The following is a 23,552-nucleotide window of genomic DNA, read 5'->3' as shown; positions in this document are numbered from 1 at the left end:
GACAACAACCATGTGCAATACTTTCAGATGTTTTTCAAAGAGTGAAAATAAAAATTTGAGGATCTAGAAAATAATTCCTTCAATTTACTCATGTCTGTGTGGCCTACAGAAAATTGTCATTTCCCCCCAGGGGTACAGGGATCTCTCTGTGAGAGTCAATAGCATAGCAAAGGCAGTGATTTTTCACCTGTGGAGAGCATCCGAGCCTTCAGAGAGCTTGCTTAAATGCAGTTGCCAGAGCCACCTGCGGAATTCAGACACTGTGGTTCTCTGCACAGGTCCCATGAATGTGCATTTTAATCAGTCTCAGAGGATTGTGACACTCCAGGCGGCTCTCAGTCTCAGAAACACTGTTCCAAACTGACTAGCAGAGTCTCCTGCAGAGCTTTAAAAGTACAGATGAGGTAATCAGAATCAGAAGAACTGCAGAGTCAGAGAACATTGGGGAGGGTGTCTAAGGACAAATAAAAATTAAAAATAAGAGGCTTACTTCTCCCTGTTGAAAACAGAGATTTGTCTTCCTCCTTTTTCTCAGAACTTATACTTTAGAATGCTTGTAGGTAAGTAGTTTCCTCTCTTTGAAATGTATATTAAGCCTTTTGAAAACTAGATGGGCCTTTTGTTAGCTTGATAACCCATGAGTACTTTTCTCAAAGGCCTGGGAGCCATCTCTTTGAAATGTAAACATCTAGTAAAATAGCACTCCAATCTCCCAGTTTCTGTGGGAGGGTAGGAGCCTTGCTATAAGTTGCAAAACTATCTCCAGGGATAAAAATATGAGAAATCTGTTTCTCTGCTAGATACAGCTGATAAACTAACACTGATAGCACTCCATTTAGCCTGTGAGTCAAGGATGAACTATGTGTGACAAATGGTGCTGTCAAGACCCCTTACTTGAGTACTAGTAATTGTCTGAGGACATGTATGTAATGGGTTCTATCTGCTTGATTTTACTAGGGGGTGGATTTTTTGGTTTGTGTGTTTTTATCTGTCTTTGAAATCTCTGCCTGTGGTGTGATTCACATTCTGATCTTTAGTCACTAACACACCTGTTTTCTGTCTCGACTACCTGGTGGAGAGGTTTTCAGATGTAGCAGAAGATTTTGTTTTTAATGCTGTTTCCCCAGCAGGTGCAAATAATTCTTAAGGCAGGTTTCCCAGGGTCAGTAGTGAGCCTGACGCAGGGGTAGAGCCCTCAGGGGTCAGTCTGTGAGGCTCCCCTTGGACCACAGGGCCACATACTCTGACCTGCTCTGCTCCTGCTAATGCAGGCACCAAGGCACCAGTTAGTTAAAGCAGGGCCAGCGCTGGCCTGGCTGACTTTCCTGACAGCTGCCTCCCAGCATCAGCTCTGACAGCATATCCCAGCCTCCAGTTTCCGTGGCTCAGTGGGAGCCTTCCTCATCTCTGCAGGAGCTGCTTCATGGCAACTCTGTGATTAGGATTGTGAAGGAAACGCTTCTTGAAGAATGATGCTGGAGTGGCCACCTCTTAGGAAGAAAAAGTCTTTGCTATATGATATTTCTATTTTTTTCCCCCTCTTCCATTGTCTTATTTCACTGACATGTTTTAAAATCTTTTCTCAGTGGGCATTAAAAGCTAGGAAAAGCCTCACCACCATGTTTTAAACTCCCCTTTCCTTCTATGCACCTCCCTTCCCTGAGTGAGGACTCCAGGATTCTGCTTCCTTTCTAGCTCAGTGCTTTCCTGGGAAGTAGATTGGAGCTGGATGCTGGCAGGTGGAGGGCAGCCACACTGTCTGACATGAAGAGCTCTGAGTCTGCCCACCTCAGAAGCTCTAACAGTATTCTGGAACAGTAGCACTCCAAAAGACTTGCCTCTCAGCACAAAGAGAATTTCCAGATGAATTAGCACCTAAGAGGCTAAAGGAGAAGGGAGAAAACCTGGGTTCAGATCAAGCTAACTACTTGCCAACTGGGACAAGCTGCTTCATTTTTTTAAGCTTATTTTTTCACCTCTAAGATGGACAAAAGTTACTTATCTTGCTTCTTGTAGCCCTAAATGGAGTAACTAAGATGCTGCTGAGGTTCAGACCAGATTACATGTGCAGGTGTCTCCTTGGGTGAAGAGCAGGCCCCTGAGGATGCTGAGTGAGAGACAGGGCCGGGGAGCTGGGAGGAGCTCCGTCATCACCACTGTCACCACCCGGGGAACTCGTGGGTCAGTGTGAAGGGAAAAACCTGCCTTGGATAGGGAAGAGGTATGTGGAAGGAAAATCAAAGTGGAGCTGGTATTACTAAGCAAGCTCTCTAAAATGCTGCTGGGAGGACTTTGGGGAAGTGTACACATTTAAGCCTGGATGAAATCTGACCTTTTGACCACTATTGTCTTAATGAAGGCATCCAGAACATCTTTCAGAAACCCAAGATTCACCCTAGAATATTACCCTAAAATAGCTGGTGATGGCCTATCTACTTATTGGACCCCTACCGGAAAGTAACCTGTGATTCCTTAAGGACAAATATTTTCTGATTCACATTAGAGTCTGTCATAATTCTCACCAGACAACTTTTAACAACCTGTGGACAAAGAGCGTCACCTGCCATTTCACTGAGCCAAGCATACTGCAGCCACTGCAGTTACCCTCAACCATGCACGCCTAGCAGCCCAGGGGGACTGTGAATGCCCAGGGGATTCAGGTGGAGAAAAACAAGATCCTAGTCCTAGATAGTCAAGATACAAATCAGAGGGATGATTTCAGCGAGTCCAAACTCTTACATCTTCCCATACATAAAAAGGCACTGAAGTCATTAACTTGAGATGTCTGTGCTTTTTTTTTTTTTTTTTGTGATTAGCAGTAACCTTTTGATGTTCAACTACATGGGTTTTCTTGTTTTGTTTTTTTTATTTTGTTTTCAGCAAAAACTCCTATATGTCCTGGTTCTCCCTTACCTATTTGGAAAAGTTCCTCAGAGCTATCTGAGAGGTTGTTTCTACGCTATAGCCCTCAGTAATGTCCAGAATAAGATATAATTCTCCTCTTTTAAGTTGTGTGTGGTTTTTTTTTTTTCCCAGCTCATAGTTGTGATGACCCACGAAGCAATCCAGAGCAGACTCCTTTCCTTTGTGTGAACTCTTTCCTTTGTGTGAACTCTACAAAGATTTGGACCATGGTAGAAGTAGAGGACCTCCTCAGGAAGTTCAGACAAATTTGGGTGAGTCTCTCCTGGTTCTTGGATGTCATGTTATTGGCTGAAGATCCTAGGTAGATTCAGTCTACCTAGGATAACAACATGAAGATTCAGTCATAGTGTTAATAAATTCCTCTCTGGAGGAGTATGTTATCCTTGAAACTTAGTTTCAAGAAGCGGTACCTGGGTTATACTCCGTTAAAAGACATTGAGAAGACTTTTGCCTAGACACTGAGTGGGGTTGGACTGGGTAACTAGTGGGAGACTGGCCTGGTGTTCTTCCTTGAGTTGGCTACTTTAATAGAATTTGTTGGAATAAAAGTGACGATATATCATGAGAGCTTTCAGCTCTGAATAAGGGAAATCTTCCTGCCAGCTGACAAAAGCTTTCTTAGGAAACTGAAAAAGTTTCAAAGTGATGGCAGCAAGTCCTCATACTATGCAGCTCTTCCTATAGGGGACTCAAGGGGACTCATTTTAATAAGCAACTTGCTCTGCTAGGGACACAAATAAGACCCGGCTACTCAGCGATCTGGGCAGCTACAGTAGTTGTAAACTACCCAAGGAAGAGGTTGGGACACGTAAGAGAGCTGGAAGGCCTAGAGAAGTTAAGCTCACAAATAGCACATTGGTCTACCACATGGTCATCACTAGAAATTTATCTTGACAAATTGACCTTGGAATGCGGAAAAGAGCTTTCAAAACAAAAGGAACAACAGATTTCCACCATCCAACTAATATTCCAGCCAGGCTTTCATAAGTACAAACATTACACTTACAAGGAAATCTTGCAAGTTAGCTTCAGAAAACATCTTTTCAGAATGCTGACCTTAAAGAAATAACAACACTTGTATTTATCTCCCTGTGTCTTTGAGATGTAAATGTTCTAACTGATCTTAGGCATTGTTTTACTTTGTTGTTTTTCCCTTTTCAATGTTTTGAGGGCTTTATATCTGCCATCCAGAAGGTACACATTTGGTGTACATTTGGCCACCAGTCACGTAGACTGGGATTCTGAGCAGGGCTTTTTCTGTCTGTGCCAACTCACAGAGGCCTTTGTCACATTATCTTTTGTTGCATTGTCTGTACAACAAGACCCTTTATATTCTTAGTTTGGAAGAGTGGACTTTCTAGATCTTCTGAAAACTGCACTCTCTTGTGGGGATGCCACTTGGTTTGAGGTGCTATTTAGATATATCATCAGTGACCAGATGAAGGAGCCCTTGAATTGAAAAAAAATTCTAAATTGGTAAATTTTTAAAAAGTTCTCATTAGAAATAACTGTTTATTGGTATCTGTTTGTGAAAAAAGCATTTAGAAGAACATTTATATTCATATATAACAAGGGGATGTTTCATGCAAGAATGGGTACAATAAAGGACAGAAACAGTAAGGACCTGATAGAAACAGAAGAGATCAAGAAGAAGTGGCAAGAATACACAGAAGAACTGTACAAAAAAGGTTTTAATGACCTGGATAACCATGATGCTATCTATGCTCACTCACTTAGAGCCAGACATCCTGGAGTGTGACGTCAAGTGGACCTTAGGGAGTATTACTACAAAGTCAGTGATGTGATGGAATTCAGGTAGGATATTTAAAATCCGAAAAGACGATGCTGGTAAACTGCTGCACTCAATAACTCAGCAAAGTTGGGAAACTCAGCAATGGCCTTAGGAATGGAAAAGGTCAGTTTTCATTCCAGTGCCAAATAAGGGTAATGCCAAAGAAGGTTCTGAAGATTGTACAATTGCACCTCATTTTACATGCAAGCATATTATGCTTAAAATCCTTCAAGATAGCCTTTAGCAGTATGTGAATTGAGAATATCCAGATGTGCAAGCTGAGTTTAGAAAAGGCAGGGGAACAGAAATCAAATTGCCAACTTTCATTTGATAATAGAGCAAAAGAATTCCAGAAAAATATCTATTTCTGCCTCATTGACTACTTGAAAACCTTTGACTATGCGGATCACAAAACAAAAACAAACAAACATGGAAAATTCTTAAAGAGATAGGAATACCAGGCCACCATACCTGTCTCCTGAGAAAACTGTACGTGAGTCAAGAAGCAACAGTTAGAATCTAACATGGAACAACATACTGGTTAAAAATTGGGAAAGGAAAATGACAAGGCTGCATATTGTCATCCTGTTTATTTAACTTCTATGCAGAGTACATCATGGGGAATGCCAGGCTGGATGACTCACAAGCTGGAGAAAAGATTGCCAGGAGAAATATCAGCAACCTCAGATATGCAGGTGATACCACTCTAATGCCAGAAAGTGAAGAGGAACTAAAGAGCTTCTTGATGAGGGTAAAAGAGGAGCATGAAAAAGCTGGCTTAAAACTCAACTTTCAAAAAACTAAGATCATGGCATCCAATTCCAATACTTCAAGGCATATAGAAGGGGAAAAAGTGGAGAAAATGACAGATTTTATTTTTTAGCGCTCCAAAATCACTGTGGATGGTGACTGTAGCATTGACATTAAAATATGCTTGCTCCTTGGAAGGAAAGCAATGACAAACCTAGACAGTGTTTAAAAAAGTAGAGATATCAATTTGCCCACAAAGGTCCACATAGTCAAAGCTATAGTTTTTCCAGTAGTCACGTATGTATGTGAGAGTTGGACCATAAAGAAGGCTGAGTGCCGAAGAATTGATGCTTTTGTTGTGGTGCTAGAGAAAACTGTAGAGAGTCCCTTAGACTGCAAGGAGATCCAACCAGTCAATTTTAGAAGAAATCAACACTGAATTTCATTGGAAGGACTGTTGCTGAAGCTGAAGCTCCAATAATTTGGCCACCTGATATGAAGAGCTGACTCACTGAAAAAGTCCCTGATGCTAGAAAGATTGAAGGCAAAAGGAGAAGTGGGTGGCAGAGTATGAAATGGTTAGATAGCATCACTGACTCAATGGACATGAATCTAAGCAAACTCCAGGAGAGAGTGAAGGACACGGAAGCCTGGCATGCATGGGGTAGCAAAGAGTCAGACAGTGACTGAGCAACAATAGTAATTATATATGATGTTATATTATATACAGTGTGTATATTACATATATATATAGCAATTATATATAAATATTGTTATATTGCATACAGTATATTTATATAATAATATATCATATATTACATATGTTATATATTATAAAGTAATTTATGTTAATATTTTAAAATATATGTTTAATATATGCATTACATATTATGTGTATATATATATAATATATCTATGTATATAATATAGGAACTTCCCTGGTAGCTCAGACAGTAAAAAGTCTGCCTGCAATGCAAGACCCTGGTTTGATTCCTGGGTCTGGAAGATCCCCTGGAGGAGGAAATGGCAACCCAATCCAGTACTCTTGCCTGGAGAATCTCATGGACAGAGAAACCTGGCGGGCTACAGTCCATAGTGTTGCAAAGAGTAGGACATGACTGAGCAGCTAACACACACACATATATGCATGTATATATGTACAAAGACATATATAAGCTATAAATAAATCATATATATCCTATGCTATATATTATATATCTTATTTTGTATACCTTGCATATCATATTGTTGTCAGTCACTAAGATCTGTGTAACTCTTTATCACCCTGCAGCACACCAGGCTCTTCTATCGTTCACTATCTCCTACAGTTGCTCAAACTCTTGTCAAGTTGGTGATGCTATCTAAACACGTCATCCCCTCATCTTCCAATATCATATCTTTTTGCCTTTTCATTCTGTCCATGGGGTTCTCCAGGCAAGAATCCTGCAGTGGGTTGCCATTCCCTCCCCCAGTGGACCATCTTTTCTCAGAACTCTTCACTATGATCTGTCCATCTTGGATGGCCTTGCATGGCTTGGCTCAAAGCTTCATTCCCCTTTGCCATGACAAGGCTGTGATCCACGAAGGGGATCAATAATGTTAATGATGGCTAAGTGTCTAGATACAGTCAATCATATACATAACTACATAGAATAATTTTAATAGTGCAACTCTCTATATGGGAAGGAGCAATGAGGGAAAACATCTTCTGAATCATAGTAGACTAGTAAAACAGGTGATCCAGAGAATTTTAGATTACCAACAGGGTCTAATCCAAAAAATTCACACTTGAGTGGCCTATCACCAGAATGTTTGCTTGATCTAGAAATGAGCTTCTTAGCACCATGGGACAAAATGGTCATGAAATTCCTCCCAAACGTTGATTGAATTTATGATCAAGAGGAGGCACTGTGAACTAAGAGTGGTAAATGCCATTTCAGTAAACAAGATATTATGGTCATAAAGCCAGCAGTCATTACAGCTGCCCTCAAAAGTGCACACAGAGGGGAATTCAGGATGGAGAAAAACAGGATATGGCCCTAGTTAGTTATGATTTCAATAAACCCAGTCTCTTGCCTCTTTCCATACATAGAAAGGCACTAAAATTATTCATTTGAGATGTCTCTTTTTTTTCCATGATTAGTGGTAATCTTTGATGTTTCACTATCTTTTATTTTTTTCCCAGTAAAAACTTCTATATATCCTGGTTCCTCCCTTACCTCTTTTAACAACTCCTAACAGCTGTCTCAGAGGCTACATCCTGGGCTTAAATCCTAAGCCTGTCAAATAAAATGTTATTTTCAAATTTTAGGTTGTACATTTTTCCAGTTGACAAACCTTTTGGTGTTTATAAGCCCCTGGCTCTTTCTGTTCCCTGGAACCCTCTTTAAGCTTTACCTGAATCTGTGTCTCCTGAGTTGCAATTCTTAAGACCCCAAATAAACTCTTTTCTTATTTGCAGTCTCATGCATAGTGCTTTTGGTTGACAATATAGAGAAAGAGTTATGGAAACACTTCTATAGCTTCATAATTTTACCAATCCTAAGGATTTTACAAATCCTAATTTTACCAATCCTGATACATTTATTGTATCATGTCTAACTGGATTATTTTCTATAGGTTGTCATATGTGTTGAAATAATAACTATACAAAAAAGCATGATGGAATGAATGTTTACTTTGCTCTAAGATGCAATTTGAGATGTGGACTTTTTTTCTACAAAATATAATGTTTAATGGACTTCCCTTATAGCTCAGTTGGTAAAGAATCTGCCTGCAATGCAGGAGACCTCTGGTTCGATTCTTGGGTCAAGAAGATCCCCTGGAGAAGGAAATGGCAATCCACTCCAGTATTCTTGCCTGGAAAATCCCATGAACAGAGGAGCCTGGCAGGTCACAGTCCATGGGTTGCAACAGTCAGACATGACTCAGTGACTAAACCACCACCACCACAATGTTTAATGATGTGTATGATAGGGTTTTTCAAGAAAATATCGGTCTAAAACTCCTTATGTATAATTTTAAAATTAAAATATCTCTGAAAAGTTTGTTGATAAATTTGTGACAAACTTTTTTGGTAGCAAAACCTCACCAGAAATGACATGAAATTTCACATAGAACTTACTCATCCCACTTAGTGTTAATGTTCATATTTCATGGCAGAAATATTAATATTTGATATGTTTGCTGCCTCTGTAAAAAATTAATAAAGACCTCAATTAAATAGACTTGAAAAACCAGAAGGGGGAGCTCTCACACCCTGTAACAATAGCAGAGCCCATAAAGAAGAGTCATTTTTTTCCCTGGCAAAGGCAGTCACAGAAAAGCTGAGTACTGTTTGTTTAGTATAGCCCTCTTGAGTTCCCTTTTCTCTATGAAAGCATTCTTCTTTCCTGTCAGGACTTGTAGGAGGCTCACCATGATCACAGACCTTGAATTGCAATTTCCTTTTGATCCTGAATAAACCCGTCTTTGCTGGAGAAATATCTGGCAGTCTGTTATTTTAGGTCAGCATTTCATATACCATTTGAGGGTGTCATGTAATATAGCAGTCTGTTACTTTACTAACATCTAAAAAATTCTGAATTCAAAATATATCTGACCCATAATGTTTCAGGTAAACTATTTTGGGCATAGTTTTATCACAGTTACTCTTGAATATGAGAAAATTTTAGTATAATTTGTCAGGCAACACTGGTATGTGTGTGTGTCCTTTAAAAATTAATGTAAATATTTCCCCCATGATTATGAAAATATTAGAAACATTTTTCACATGCTCTGTTACTATATGAGATACAGATATATTATCTATCAAAGATATCTTTTTATCAGAATTCATAATTCTGAATCATCTACTGTAATTGCCATACTTATTCAAGTGCCGTACTTGATATGCCATATGTGTTTAAGAACGAGCACTTCACTAGGTCTTCATCCTAGGATCTTTTGCTCTACCTCCATTTCTATTCCAGTGACTTATTTGGACTATGAGTCAAGTCCTGTAGGGCCACCCAAGATGGACGGGTCATGGTGGAGAGTTCTGACAAAACATGGTCCACTGGAGAAGGGAATGGCAAACCACTTCAGTGTTCTTGCCTTGAGAACCCCATGAACATTATGAAAAGGCAAAAAGATAGGACACTGAAAGACGAACTCTCAGGTCGGTAGGTGCCCAATATGCTGCTGGAGATCAGTGGAGAAATAACTCCAGGAAGAATGAAGAGGCAGAGCCAAAGCAAAAACAATGCCCAGTTGTGGATGTGACTGGCGATGGAAGTAAAGTCCAACACTGTAAAGAACAACATTGCGTAGGAACCTGAAATGTTAGGTCCATGAATCAAGGAATATTAGAAGTGACCAAATAGGAGATGGCAAGAGTGAACATGGACATTTTAGGAATCAATGAACTAAAATGAACCAGAATGGGTGAACTTAATTCAGATGACCATTACATTTACTATGGACAAGAATCCCTTAGAAGAAATGGAATAGCCACCATTGGAGAAGGCAATGGCACCCCACTCCAGTACTCTTGCCTGGAAAATCTCATGGATGGAGGAGCCTGGTGGGCTGCAGTCCATGGGGTCATGAAGAGTTGGACAGGACTAAGCGACTTCACTTTCACTTTTCACTTTCAGGCATTGGAGAAGGAAATGGCAACCCATTCCAGTATTCTTGCCTAGAGAATCCCAGGGATGGGGGAGCCTGGTGGGCTGCCGTCTATAGGGTCACACAGAGTTGGACACGACTGAAGCGACTTAGCAGCAGCAGCAGCCCTCATAGTCAACAAAAGAGTCCAAAATGTAGTACTTGGGTGAAATCTCCAAAATAACAGAATGATCTCTGTTCATTTCCAAGACAAACCATTCAACATCACAGTAATTCAAGTCCATTCCCCAACCACTGATGCCAAGAAGCTGAAGTTGAACGGTTCTCTGAAGACCTACAAGGCCTTCTAGAACTAACACCAAAAAAAAAAAAAAAGGATGTCCTTATTATCATAGGGGACTAGAATGCAAAAGTAGGAAGTCTAGAGATACCTGGAATAACAACCAAGTTTGGCCTTGGAGAAGGAAATGGCAACCCACTCCAGTACTCTTGCCTGGAAAATCCCATGGATGGAGGAACCTAGTAGGCTTCAGCCCATGGGGTCACAAAGAATCGGACACGACTGAGCGACTTCACTATCTTTCTTGGCGTTGGAGTACAAAATTAAGCAGGGCAAAGGCTAACAGAGTTTTGCCAAGAGAATGCAGTGGTCATAGCAAATACTGTCTACAAACAACACAAGAGCTAACTCTACACACGGACATCAACAGATGGTCAATATCGAAATCAGATTGATTATATTCTTGGCAGCCGAAGATGGAGAAGCCCTATACAGTCAGCAAAAACAAGACCAGGAGCTGACTGTGACTCAGATCATGAACTCCTATTGCAAAAAATTATTTGGACAACCTAGAAGAAAACTCAGTGTACTTGTAAGTCTCAGCAGTAGGTTGAAACTTGGTAGAAGACACTTTATAGTGTAGCAGAACTGGTTGGTTATAGTGGAAGTTCGTAGAATACACTTTATTTGGGGAGTACTGCTTTGGAGATGGCAGTTGGAAGTTTGAATCTCATGTCCACTACTCCCTGATGAGACATTGTTCACAGTTGAGCCTCAATTCAGGGGACATGATAATCATACTCACCTAAGAGGTTGGTTGTGAGACTTAGTAGAAACAGATACATCAGTTCAGTTCAGTTCAGTTGCTCAGTCGTGTCCAACTCTTTATGACCCCATGAATCTCAGCACACCAGGCCTCCCTGTCCGTCACCAACTCCCGGAGTTTACTCAAACTCATGTCCATCGAGTCAGTGATGCCATCCAGCCATCTCATCCTCTGTCGTCCCCTTCTCCTCCTGCCCCCAATCCCTCCCAGCATCAGGGTCTTTTCCAATGAGTCAACTCTTTGCATGAGGTGGCCGAAGTATTGGAGTTTCAGCTTCAGCATCTGTCCTTCCAATGAACACCCAGGACTGATCTCCTTTAGGATGGACTGGTTGGATCTCCTTGCAGTCCAAGGGACTCTCAAGAGTCTTCTCCAACACCACAGTTCAAAAGCATCAATTTCTCGGTGCTCAGCTTTCTTCACAGTCCAACTCTCATATCCATACATGACCGCTGGAAAAACCATAGCCTTGATTAGGCCGACCTTTGTTGGCAAAGTAATGTCTCTGCTTTTTAATATGCTGTCTAGGTTGGTCATAACTTTCCTTCCAAGAAGTAAGCGTCTTTTAATTTCATGGCTGCAGTCACCATCTGCAGTGATTTTGGACCCCCCCAAAATTAAGACTGACACTGTTTCCACTGTTTCCACATCTATTTCCCATGAAGTGATGGGACCAAAAACACATACATATCAGAGAGTAATTGCTCTTATCCAGTCTAATCATCCAGTGCCTGACATTTTTAAAATTTGAGGTATAGCTGATATAACATTATGTTAACTTCTGTCAACTGATACAACATATGTTAGCAAAACACAAGGATTTGATATTTGTACATATTGCAAACAGCACGTCTAAGTCACATCCATTATCTTTTTTTTTCCCAAGAATGAGAACTTTAAAAATTTCTTTTACCACTTTCAAATATACAATACATTATTATTAACTATAGTCACTATGGTGGACATTACATTTCCATGACTTTTTCATTTTATAACCAGAAGTTTGTATCTTTTGACCAACTTTGTCCATCTAATCCTTCTCCCCTCACCCCCCATTTCTGGCAACCACCAATATATTCTCTGTATCTATGAGCTTGCTTTTTCTTTTTTCTAGATTCCACATATAATATCCAACCAGTGCCTGGCATTCTTCGCTTTAAACTGAGCCCTCTCACATGCTCAATATCAATGATGCCACATATGTGAAAACTGTCCCATACTTAGCAACCACAGGGTTTCTAATCCCTCTCAAATCTACTGTCTGTCATACTTCATGCTCCAAGGAATTACATGTTGCCACTTACTCCCAGTCTTTTACTGCCTGAATATTCTACATGTTTTCTATTGTCAGTTTCAATTCTCTGCTCTGTCTTCACTCACTGAGTGTCCTTATCTTCTTTCTCCCTAGTGAGGGTCAAAAGAAGAACTAATAAAGTTTATTGAATAAATTTCAGGAGAAAACTCTCAATTCTGTTTTATAAGCCAAAATAAAAATTCTCAAAGTGTACTATATATTCTACAGTACAATTTAACAAATAGCAAGGCAGTTGTTGACAGGTTTTTAAAGTACTAAACAGCAACTTTTGTCTTTTGAGAATTCATTTAACTAGCACTTTCTAACAATATATGAAAAACTTGATTTTATTATTAAACTCATGCAATTTCACTTAAAATTATGGCATTTTAAATGCACTGTTCTAAAGTGGCTAAATGCAATTAAGTTTCTTATAAACTCTAATTATATTTTAAGGAACACAGAGGCAAAAATAAATTTTAATTTCCATACTTTCTATAAAGTCAATTAAAAAATGCCAAAGGAAATTCTGGAGATGTACACTTGTGTATAGAGACCAAAATCCTGCTCTACAGCTAAATGTTGAAATCCTAATTTTCCAACTAACACTGTTGTTTTAGTAAGAATAAGAGAAGTGCTAATGAATCCATTTATCTATCCATCCATCCATCATTTTATTCATTCAGTCACTAGTTAAAACTTAACTTACTTTTTAGACTGCTAGATTATAAAAGAATTAACATTATGAGACTATCCTTACAAAGTTTAAGAAAGAAGATGAGGTATGGTGCAATTGAGGAAGAGTAGATTTCTTAGAACTTGATGGTAGCAATTGGAAAGTTAGAGGAGGCAGAAGGACAGGAAAAAAATGGGCTTTGAAACTAGAAAACCTGAGTTAAATCCCTGTGGTACTCTTTACTAGTTGTGTGACCCAGGGCAACCTGCTTAAGCTCTCCAACCATTACTTACTTTGCCTGTAAAACGGGAGATCTAGATTTACCTCACAAGTTTGTTCTGAAGGTTAATTAAATTAAAATAAACAAATCATAGTACTTTGCATATACCATCTCAATAAATTCCATTTCTAACTCACTCATCTGATTCTTTTAGTTCTGATCTATTTTTTTTTTTTTTTAATATCTAGCTCTCTGGATTAATTCATTTATTGAGTCATTTAAGCATTCATTGTTTAAACATACAATATGCCTGGCACTGTGATAGGTGCTGGGAATTCAAAGATAAATAATTTGAAATCCTTCCTGCTGGGTATAATTATTTACTAAAGGACAAAGACCAATAAATAAATCATTACAGTAGAGGGTAGCAGAAGAGTAGAACTGTGCAGGGACCCAGAAGAGATCACATTACCCCTCTATGGAAAGTGGGGGCAGGTATATGTGGCTGCCTTGGCAATTGCTAGTCCATAAATGCCTCCAAATAGAGACTTTTCAATCAAGTAGTCCTAGCACTTCTTTAGAGACTGCTTCCATTTATTAGGCCCCAGTGAAAAGTGATAAGGAAGTCCCAATGCTGACAACAGGGAATGGTAGAATTGCAAGGTCCAAGGGCTTGGGTGTAAATCTATGTTTCATCCTTTACTAACTGTGTGCCCTTAGGTGGGTGATTTAGACTCTCTGAGCATGTTTCCTCACCTGAGGATAACTGCACCTACCTCACTGACCACCAAATGAAAAAAAAAATTATGTGAAACATAATTTTGAACTCTGTGGTTGGCACATGTTAAATAGTCAATATTAGCTGCTAAGAATTCTTGCGAACATTAAAATAGATGGTTTTCTTTTTAAAATATAAAGTCAAAAATCAAAAGACTCATTCCGCCCTGCTACTCGTAAGTTCTCCGGGTAACCTGCTCTCCCTGTGTGTGGCACCACTACTTTGAGACAGTGCATTAGCTGCAGCAGCAAGAGGACCCAGCTGGAAGGCTCTGCCATACTCTGTCCTTACACGCTCACCCGCAGAAAGCTACCCTGCAGTAAAGTGGGAAGCCGGGCATACTCAGGGAGGCTCGAGGAGCAGAGGGCTGCGTGAAAGATGCCTCTCTGAAGGACATAGCTGTGTTTTGTTTGTTTTATTTTTATCATGTTTCAGCTGTGCCGGATCCTCATTGCTGTGGAGGCTTTTCTCTAGTTGGGGGGAGCAAGGGCTCCTCTTCGTCGCAGAGCAGAGATCTAGGGCGCACAGGTTTCGGCCTTGCGGCTCCGGGGGACAGCTCCAGCGTGCTGTCTCAGCAGTTGCGGCACACCGGCTTAGCTGCCCCACAGCACGTGGACTCTTCCAGGATCACGGGTGGAACCTGTGTCTCCTGCGTTCGCAGGTGGATTCTTAACCACTGAGCCGTCACGGAAGCCCCATGATTGTGTTTTCATTCAAAGTTTAGTTATGACTATTCTGAACACAATTTCCTGGAAGTCTCTATAATATGTGATCTTTTAAGCTTAACTTTGTTTTTTATTTTTCCCTACTACTTGGCAGGATTACTGATACATAGAAGATGTCCCCAAATAATGGTTAACGGTAAAAGTAAAGTTATATATACAAAATGCAACCTGCACCTCAGCCATGCTCAGGAATAATTTATTTAAAAATATATTTTTTCAAATCACTTTTTAAGTTGAAGTATTTAAATGCAGACATGTCATTCTCTGGTGCCAGCTGGTGTTTTCTTTCCTTGGTTTTGTTTTTCACATCTCCAGTGACCAGGACGTGGGCTCAGACACACACGTGCTCGTTCTTTGTTGTTTTAACGCACCTGGTGCTGGCGGTTTGAGGTTTGGCTTTGGTTTTGTGTCACAGAGTCGGCTCTGGGACTACAGCATCCCTCTGAGCTCAGAGGCAACAGGGGACAGGGGCCAAAACCCGAACTCGCGGATAATCATCGGCTCCCTCCTCTCGGGAGCTCACACAATTCGTGGATGTGGAGAGGACTGCCATACCTTTTGGCTGTATTAGGCTGTATTTCATCTTCAGAGCCAAAGGACTCCAAATGTAAAGGTCAGACTACTCGGAAGCTGCCTTGGCTTCTGACAAAATGATTTTATGTCCCAGGGCGTCTATCAGCTCTCCAGGTGGGCCTGATCAACCCATTGAAAATTTCGCAATCCCCGCCCTGGGAACATGGTTGTGAATAGTTTTGTATTAGCCATTCTTACAGGCCACCAAACGCAGACTGGGCTTGATCCCACTCTCAAAGCAGAGGGGGACTTTGGCTCGTGTACTGATTGCAGTCTACTCACCGCCCCCCGCCACCCCCCATCCACCCTCCAACCTTCTGGGCGCAGGACCCAGGTGGGTCCCTGACGGGACAAGCTTTTCTTGGCACCGACAGGAAAGCTTCGGGCGCTTTCCATTTGTCGCTTGACAATGGCTGCAGCCGGTGTGCAGTCCAAGGGTCTGGCTTGACAGCGCCGTGTGCTGTGGGTTTGCGGTTTGCCTTCAGCGCCGTGTGTGGGAAGCTCTCCCGGGAAGCGAGGCCGCGCCTGGGCATGCCAGACTGCTCAGGATCTTCCGCTGTGGGTCTGAGGCCAGCTCCTCCAGCCCGGGGAGAGAGGCCAGGCTCTCTGAGGAGGCTTGCAACCTGCCAGCTATTTTCAAACGCACTTCTGTGTGTGTTCTCTTCTCCAATTCTCAGGTCTGAAGGTGACAAGTTGTTTTTCATTCATTGTTTCTTTCCCTTCTTCTTTCTTTCTGCCATGGAATTTTAAGTCCCAACTTAACATTTTCTGATTATATTCCCTTTGTCAAAGTTGCAACATAACCTTTCAGATCTGGCAGTATCACCTGTTAACATCTCCTTATGAGTAAGTACTTGTTAATGGACTCCATTCCCCACTTCTCTACCTGTTCAGGATTTTATTTCTTTTTAGCATCCAGAATATGTCTTTTATTAATATCAGAAATTTAATTATGTACATATTTGAAACCTGAACCCATTAAGTCTACAGATCTCTTGAAAATGCTGTTTGCTAGATGTGCAATCACAATGAATGTGCAGAAATTTCACACAATTAGCTTTCAAAGCTCCCCTTAAAACAGGCTGAGGGACTCGCTTTTTAAGAATAGAGGAAAATGGGTCCCTAGACAGAAGAAACAAGGAAAATGCATGAAATAAGTGAGGAATGGAATTAAGAGGATTATATTCAAAGGGAAGATATTGGAGAAAGAGAGAGACATGAAAAGGAAGGAAGGAAAAGAGACTTTCCAGTAGGAACACGAATGGTTCCTCTTACTAAGGAAGGCAGAGGCTGCTGGCTCTTCCTCTCTTGCATCTCCTGGGTCTTATCCATCCCAAGTCAGGGTGTCCATAATCATCCCCTACTTGTGAGCATGTTTACCTTTATGTGTTTAATTTTATGCTTCAATTATCATCGTGATTTATTCAGGTCTCTCCCACCAGACTACACTCTCCTCAGGGGCAGGAATCATGACAAGTTTCTAGGACAGAAAGGGTTAGCTGTTGAGAGGGTAATGACGTCCGGTGGATATGACCACCCTTCAGAGGAGGACTTCTCTCCTGGCTGACAGTGGGGGCAGTCAGCTGCTTCAGCGCTCAGCCCATCTGAGACCACGGTCATGTCTGAACTGGGTGGCCGTCTCCAGTGACTGGGCCACCATCCTGGGTTGACTGGGGGAGTCTGAACGGCTGCTTTAGCTCTGGAGCTTCTCTGTGGACATGGACAAGCTCTCAAGGGCCTGCATCCACTGACTTCTCTCTGCATCCACTTCTGTTTCCTCTCCTCACTTCCCCAGCTGTGTGTGCCAAGGGCAGTCATCAATGAAAGAGTCTGTGTCCTGGAGAACCTAGCCTGCAATCACTTTTAGCTGAGGATGAAAAACAATTGGGCTGTGGCGGTAGAGATTTTAGGGGGAAGTATTTTAATATTTTACATAGTGTGTGGTTTTAGAGGAGTGTAACAGAAAAAGAAAGTCTGGCAGAAAGAATCAAGGAGTCCCCAGACTTGGAGCTCTATTAAGAGCTGAGTGTGTGACCTTGGGATGGTCACAGCATGCCCTGGGCCTTCCTCCTCTTCTTCAAACGGAAGGAGTTGGAACAGAATATCCCCAAAGTTCCTCCCTTAAAAGCAACAACTTGGCTGTGAGCAAAGGGTTTTCAAAGATAACTTCAAAACTGTACACCCAGGTGCAAACCAGAAGGAAAAGAAAATGTACCATTCAGAGTTAGAGGCAGTGATGTAACATCCCGCTGAGACTGTCATTTCTGACAACTCACAAATGTGTGTGAAGAAGAGATTCCTTTGATGGCTGCTTGTCTAGAGATAACAGACGCCTTTCAAGAGGAGAGGAGAGAGGACAAAGAGGGTGTGGACTGTCAGACAGTGGGAATTAGGATAGAAGCACCATGGGAGAGTAAACCTATATTAGAAAACATAATCACTGACATTTAAAATGAAGAGACTGACAAGGAGAAACATTTTGTAGTCATGAAAGTAAAACTTACTGCAAATCAAGAAGTTTGGCCCCAGATGAAAGTTTGAATCTTACTGAGTTTATTTCATTTTGGTTGCAGGATCCTCTGGCTTATAGGTTAACTTTAATTAAAACAATCGTCGTTCACCAAATAATTAAATGCCTTCATATATCAGCTAGGCTTCTTTCATGCTCTTGATAAAAGAAAAAAATAACAAAAAATGAGTTTATGGTCAAGCTAGAGGATGTCTCGCAGAGTAGAAGGCAAAGCTGAAACCAAGCAGGTCTTCAGGACAAGATTTATGGAAGTTCCAAGGGACTAACAGCAAGAGAGAGGGTTTTCTGGCATCCATGCTTCCAATGTTTGCACCCTGTGAAGATTTAACTTCTCAGGAAAGATGGGAAAGTGACTGACTTCAGTCACTTCTCACACCTTTGCTGGAAGGATAGAACCCCCTGACTGAGACCTGCTAGAATTGCATGCACTCTGGCAGGGGCCACTCCTCCAAAGAAAATCAAGGTTTTATAACCAAAAGAAAGGATAAAAGATAGATCCTTCGACAGCAAAAGTTTCAGATATCCTTCCGCCCCAGGTATTGCTCTAAGTGATGGCACATGTTGGTGAGAGGCATAGACATGAGGTCCATTGATGGGGAGCATGCAGTCTAGTAAGAAAGTGTAATGGAGTGTGATAGACACTGCTAGTTCACTACACCATTCCCAGCCTAGTTTGTCGTTGCTGCTTTTTGCACACTTCTACCATTTAACAAACACTTTCCCAATAGCCGAGAGATATAGTTTTGGCCAGTATGTATGAGCAGAAGTCTGCAAGAGCTTTCAGGGGGAAAAAAACCCAAAACATTTGCTTTCTCTGATAAAAGGGACAGATGCACCTGGCACTGTCATTTTCACTTCCTCCTGCTTGAGATGTGATGTCTGGTGCTATGGGAGCCATTTTGAGCCCGTGGAGATGAAACAAACATCAATTAAAATAGTGTAGGAGGAATGAGTAAGTCTAGAACTTTAATAGCATCGTTAAGAGGCTTCTTGGTATTAGTATTTCATCTATTGCAGCTGAATGCATTTCTAATTGATATACAGAGAACCTAATTTAACTGTGGAGCCTGGGATGGAATTTCCAAGGAAGTGAATGGGATATCAAGAGGTTATATAAGTGGCAGATGGGAATTGGAAGGAAAGATGAGTATTTGTGGTGGTCTAGGGATAACAAAATCTGTACCCACTTCCTACATAATACCTATGGCTTAGACCAAGCTAACTTTTCTCACCCTAGTCTTATTATGCAGAATCCACCTTTACAGAATCCACCTTTGTAGAATTTCCTCCTTTACTCTAAATACAGGGAAAATGTGGCCTTTATTCAAGGAAGATCCCTCTACTGCAGTCTGATGCAATTCTCTCCCAGCAATTCTAGGATTTTATTGATTGTTCTTTCTGTTTTTACAGTACTCCTTCCTTATAGTTTGCCAATATTCTCATCTCTCTCACATTAAAAAAAAAAAAAAAACAAAAAAAAAACCTCTTCCATCTACTGCATTTTTGCCCCTTGGAAAGTTTATGCTGTCTTCTATTTACCTCCTCCCTTCTCTCTGTACCTTACTGCCTTTAGACAGCTCCTCTTCACCACTGCATAAAACTGTTTGGAGAAAGGTCACTGTCATTAGAAGGTAATTTCTAAGAGGGCAGGTATCTTCTCCATTTTGTTCTCCCCTGTGTGTTCTGTCCCCAGAGTAGTGCCAGGTATATAATACCTGCTCAAGAAATGAATAAATACCTTTCTAATCAGCAAAGCAAAGAACTCTGTCTTTCTTATCGTACTTAACTTCTCAGTAGCCTTATCATTTCTGACTACTTTCACTCTCTTGGTTTTTGTAACTTAATTCTTTCTCTTTAAAATTTTTGTTATAAAATTTAATAAATGGTTATAAAGTAAGAAAAATAAAATAATGAAGGCCTGGGTACCCATCGCCCATCTTCAACTTACAGCTGATCTTATTTCATCTAAACCTTCACTTACTCTCTCTGATATTAATTTGACACAATTCAGATATCATTTCATGCATACATATTTCAGTTTATATTGCCAAAAGAAAAGAAATATTAAAAAAAACAGAACTGTAATATCATCATTATACTAAAAATTAATGATAATTCCTTAGTATCATCAGCTTCATTCTTTCTTGATTTTATTTTTAACTCTTTTGATTGTTTTTTTTTTTTTCCAGATGGCAGGATACTCTTCTGTTTCTGGTAAAACAGAAGGTTCTTATCTTACTGGTAAATTGGGGAGCTGGAGCCAGATCTGGTCAGACTCCTCTAAGGTCTTTAAAGACATCAGTTTAAGGAGTCCCACATCACCGCCTGATGAGAAGGAGGCTTTCAGGGCAAGCTTTGCCTGCAGCTTGTCCACCTTGTCCATGCCCAGGCAGGACTGTTAAATTCAGGGTGAACCTTTAGGGAACTTATCTGTTTTGGTCAGTAATAAGCTGCTACTTTGGTCTTCAGTCACCTGACTCCTGTGCTTTTCTCCCAGTCAGTTCTGAACTCAGAAGGAAGAATGATGTTAAGTCCCATCAACATAATGCTAACATTATTTAGAAACATTGTGGTAAGCACCAGATGAAAGAGTTAAATAGGTGAAAGTGATTGCTTCTGAGGAGGGGCGAAGGCATAGAAAGTAGGTGGGAGGCAAAGGACTTTTTTTTTTTTTACCGAAGCCTGTTGTATGTGACTCTTTAAGGTATATACAAGTCATGTGTTGCTAAGTACAAAAATTGATATAAAAATATCATATCAAAACATATAAAAATTCAACCCCCCCATCTCATACCTGGCCCTACTTCTCTCAGGGAGGAAATCAGGGAGTCCTCCTTCTCTCCTTGCTCCTCTTGCGCTGATCCAGGTGGTGTCTAGGCCCTTGATGTGTGCTGTGCCCACCACTCTTGCCTTGTTCATGCCCCTAACTGTCTCTTTGCCAGACCATTGCCTCACGTTCTCCATAAGTCATCTGCTATGGATTGAACTACAACCCCAGAAATTCCTGTGCTGATGTTCCAACCCCCAGCACCTCAGATGTGACAGTATTTGGAGACTGAGGCTTTAACGAGGTAAAGTAAAATGAGGTCATATTTGTTGGCTGTACGGGTTTCACCAGGGGAAGACTGTGTGAAGACAAACAGAAGGCCATCATCACGGTCCATGAAGATGGGCCTTAAAAGCAACAGTCCTGCTGACAACTTTGATCTCAGACTGCAAACCTCCAGCACTGTGAGAAAAGAAATTTCTGTTGTTTAAGCTGCCCAGTCTGTGGCACTTTGTTATGGCAGTCATGACAAACTAATACATCATCTCCCTTCCTTCCTTGGCCATGATCTGATTCATCTTCCAAAACAATGTGAAAGGAAGCCTCCAGTGATGCACATCTAATCATTATTTCCCTGATTTTAATCCCTAAATGACTTCCTATCACTGCTAGTTGAAACCTGGTTCCTTAGCATGAGACGGAAAGTCCTCTATCTGCTCTTGCCTGACTCTTCTTTGCTGAAGCCCCAGCCATAGTGAAGTGCTTGTCCTCCTGAAGGTTCACCTTAAGCTTCACTCTCTCTGCAGATGTATGTTTTTTCCCCAGAACATATTCATTCTTATCACTCCTCTTGTCACTAATTTCAAGTCTCAGGTCAAGCCCCATTTCCTCTACGGAACCTTCCTTCCAAATAGAATTGACCTCTTCTTTCCCTTCTGTTCACTCTGGACCCTATATAGAATTCATCCTAGATTTGTATAATTTTTATTGCCATTATTTTATCTTATCCACCTAATCATTAAAAGCAGAGACTATGTTATAATGATGTACACTTACACTCAAGACTTAACATAATACCTGAAATATGCTAGGTGCTCAAAAAATGTTGACCAAATAAATGAATCTGTAAAGTTGAAATAATTATGTTAGCATAGCATACTTTAGAAGGTAATTCTCCTATAGTATATGTAGAAATTTTAAGCAATATAATTACATTGTAAGTAATTGTTTTTGAACTCTCAAAGATGAATTGAAATTATTGCTTAATGATGAGTTTGCACGCACATTGATAACGAGTTATTTCTGACCCTTAAAATTTGGTTGGTTCTTCTTAAAACATGGAATCATGAAAATATATTGCTGAAAAGAATATTAGAGACGATCTGATCCAAATCTTTCTTTTTATAAACAAGGAAATTGAGACACAGACTGCCCACCACCACACATGTTACCGCAGCCAGGACCCTTGATTCTCTATCTGATGCACTCATCTGGCCTCTGATGAAGACAGAAACACTGCAGCTAGATTGATCTGAAGGAAAGGGAATTTAAATGTAATTCAGTGAAGGAAAAAAAGCCTCCCAATTTACATTTTAAAAAGTAATAGAAAGACTCAGATTCTTAAATTGTTTCTAAATAAAATACTGTGAATGAACTTCATCCAATATTGATATATCCTTTGGCTGTGGGGCATTTTTGAGTATTTATTTGTTATTGTGAAATATTGCATTTGAATAATGTATAACAAGATGTTATCCAAATTGCCTTTGAATAATGTATAACAAGAAAGCTTTTCTTTATTTGTTTAGTGCCTTATTTTCAAGAAACTATACCACAAGTGTCTTATGCCCTTTAGGTAAGGTGTGGTTAGTTGGGTACATGCTTTTTCACTTAATCTTCACATTTTGGATACCACAGTTTTGGGAGCCGGGGAGAGAAACCCCGCCCGTGACAAGGTCTAGGTTCAAGGAGCTGGTACGCAAATGCTTTGCGTCCGGACCTTCAGGATCGCTCCACATGCAAAGGCTTCCGGACCTCCAGGGGTTTCTTGGGACTGCCCCACCATCCACTCCCAGGCCTTCGTCCTTTCATCTTCTGATGCTTGGCATTCTTCTATGTTCCCTTAAAACTAGTCCGACTCTTACCTAAAATCGCTCCTTGAAACCTTTGCATGGCAGCAACACAGTCCCTGGGGGCACATGGGTCCCAATAACAGGCCTATCTATCTCATATGCAAAAGTAGATAGAGTCCATTACGAGATTGAGAAGGTTCCTTAGGGTGTGACCAGGAGGGAATTCATGAGACCTCTGACCCTTAGGATTATATACCAGAGCTAAGTCTGCTGTGGGCTGAGCTTCCCAAGATAAGGTTTGTAGATGGCTTTTCACAGTTGACTAGCTGCTGCCATTGAATTGTTTAAAAGTTATATGTAGGTATTGACTGTTCTGGAAAGGGCTTTATGATGTAATCGGTGATTATGCACCTGGTACAATCTTATCATTCCCCCTCCTTAAACCTCTTTAAAGGATTATTGGTTTTAGGGTATATAAGCACTGATTTAAGAAAATAAAGTAGTCTTGATCCTGCATTCAACCAAGACTTGACTCACTTTCTTTTCTTTGCTGGCTGCTCATCTGAAGGGAATCCCTGGACTCCGCAGGGGCTGGACCCCGGCACCACTGTAATTGTTTGAGCCTTAAAAGTAGTACTCAATACCAAGGGCCAACTTCTTGACAAAGTAGCACATTTACATTATCTACCCATCCATCAGCACAATTTAGAAGCATCACCCTGGAAGTGAAGAATGA

Source organism: Muntiacus reevesi, chromosome 11 (assembly GCF_963930625.1).
Source record: "Muntiacus reevesi chromosome 11, mMunRee1.1, whole genome shotgun sequence".
In the NCBI taxonomy this organism is placed as follows: domain Eukaryota; kingdom Metazoa; phylum Chordata; class Mammalia; order Artiodactyla; family Cervidae; genus Muntiacus; species Muntiacus reevesi.
Note: the sequence above shows the minus strand (reverse complement) of the source record.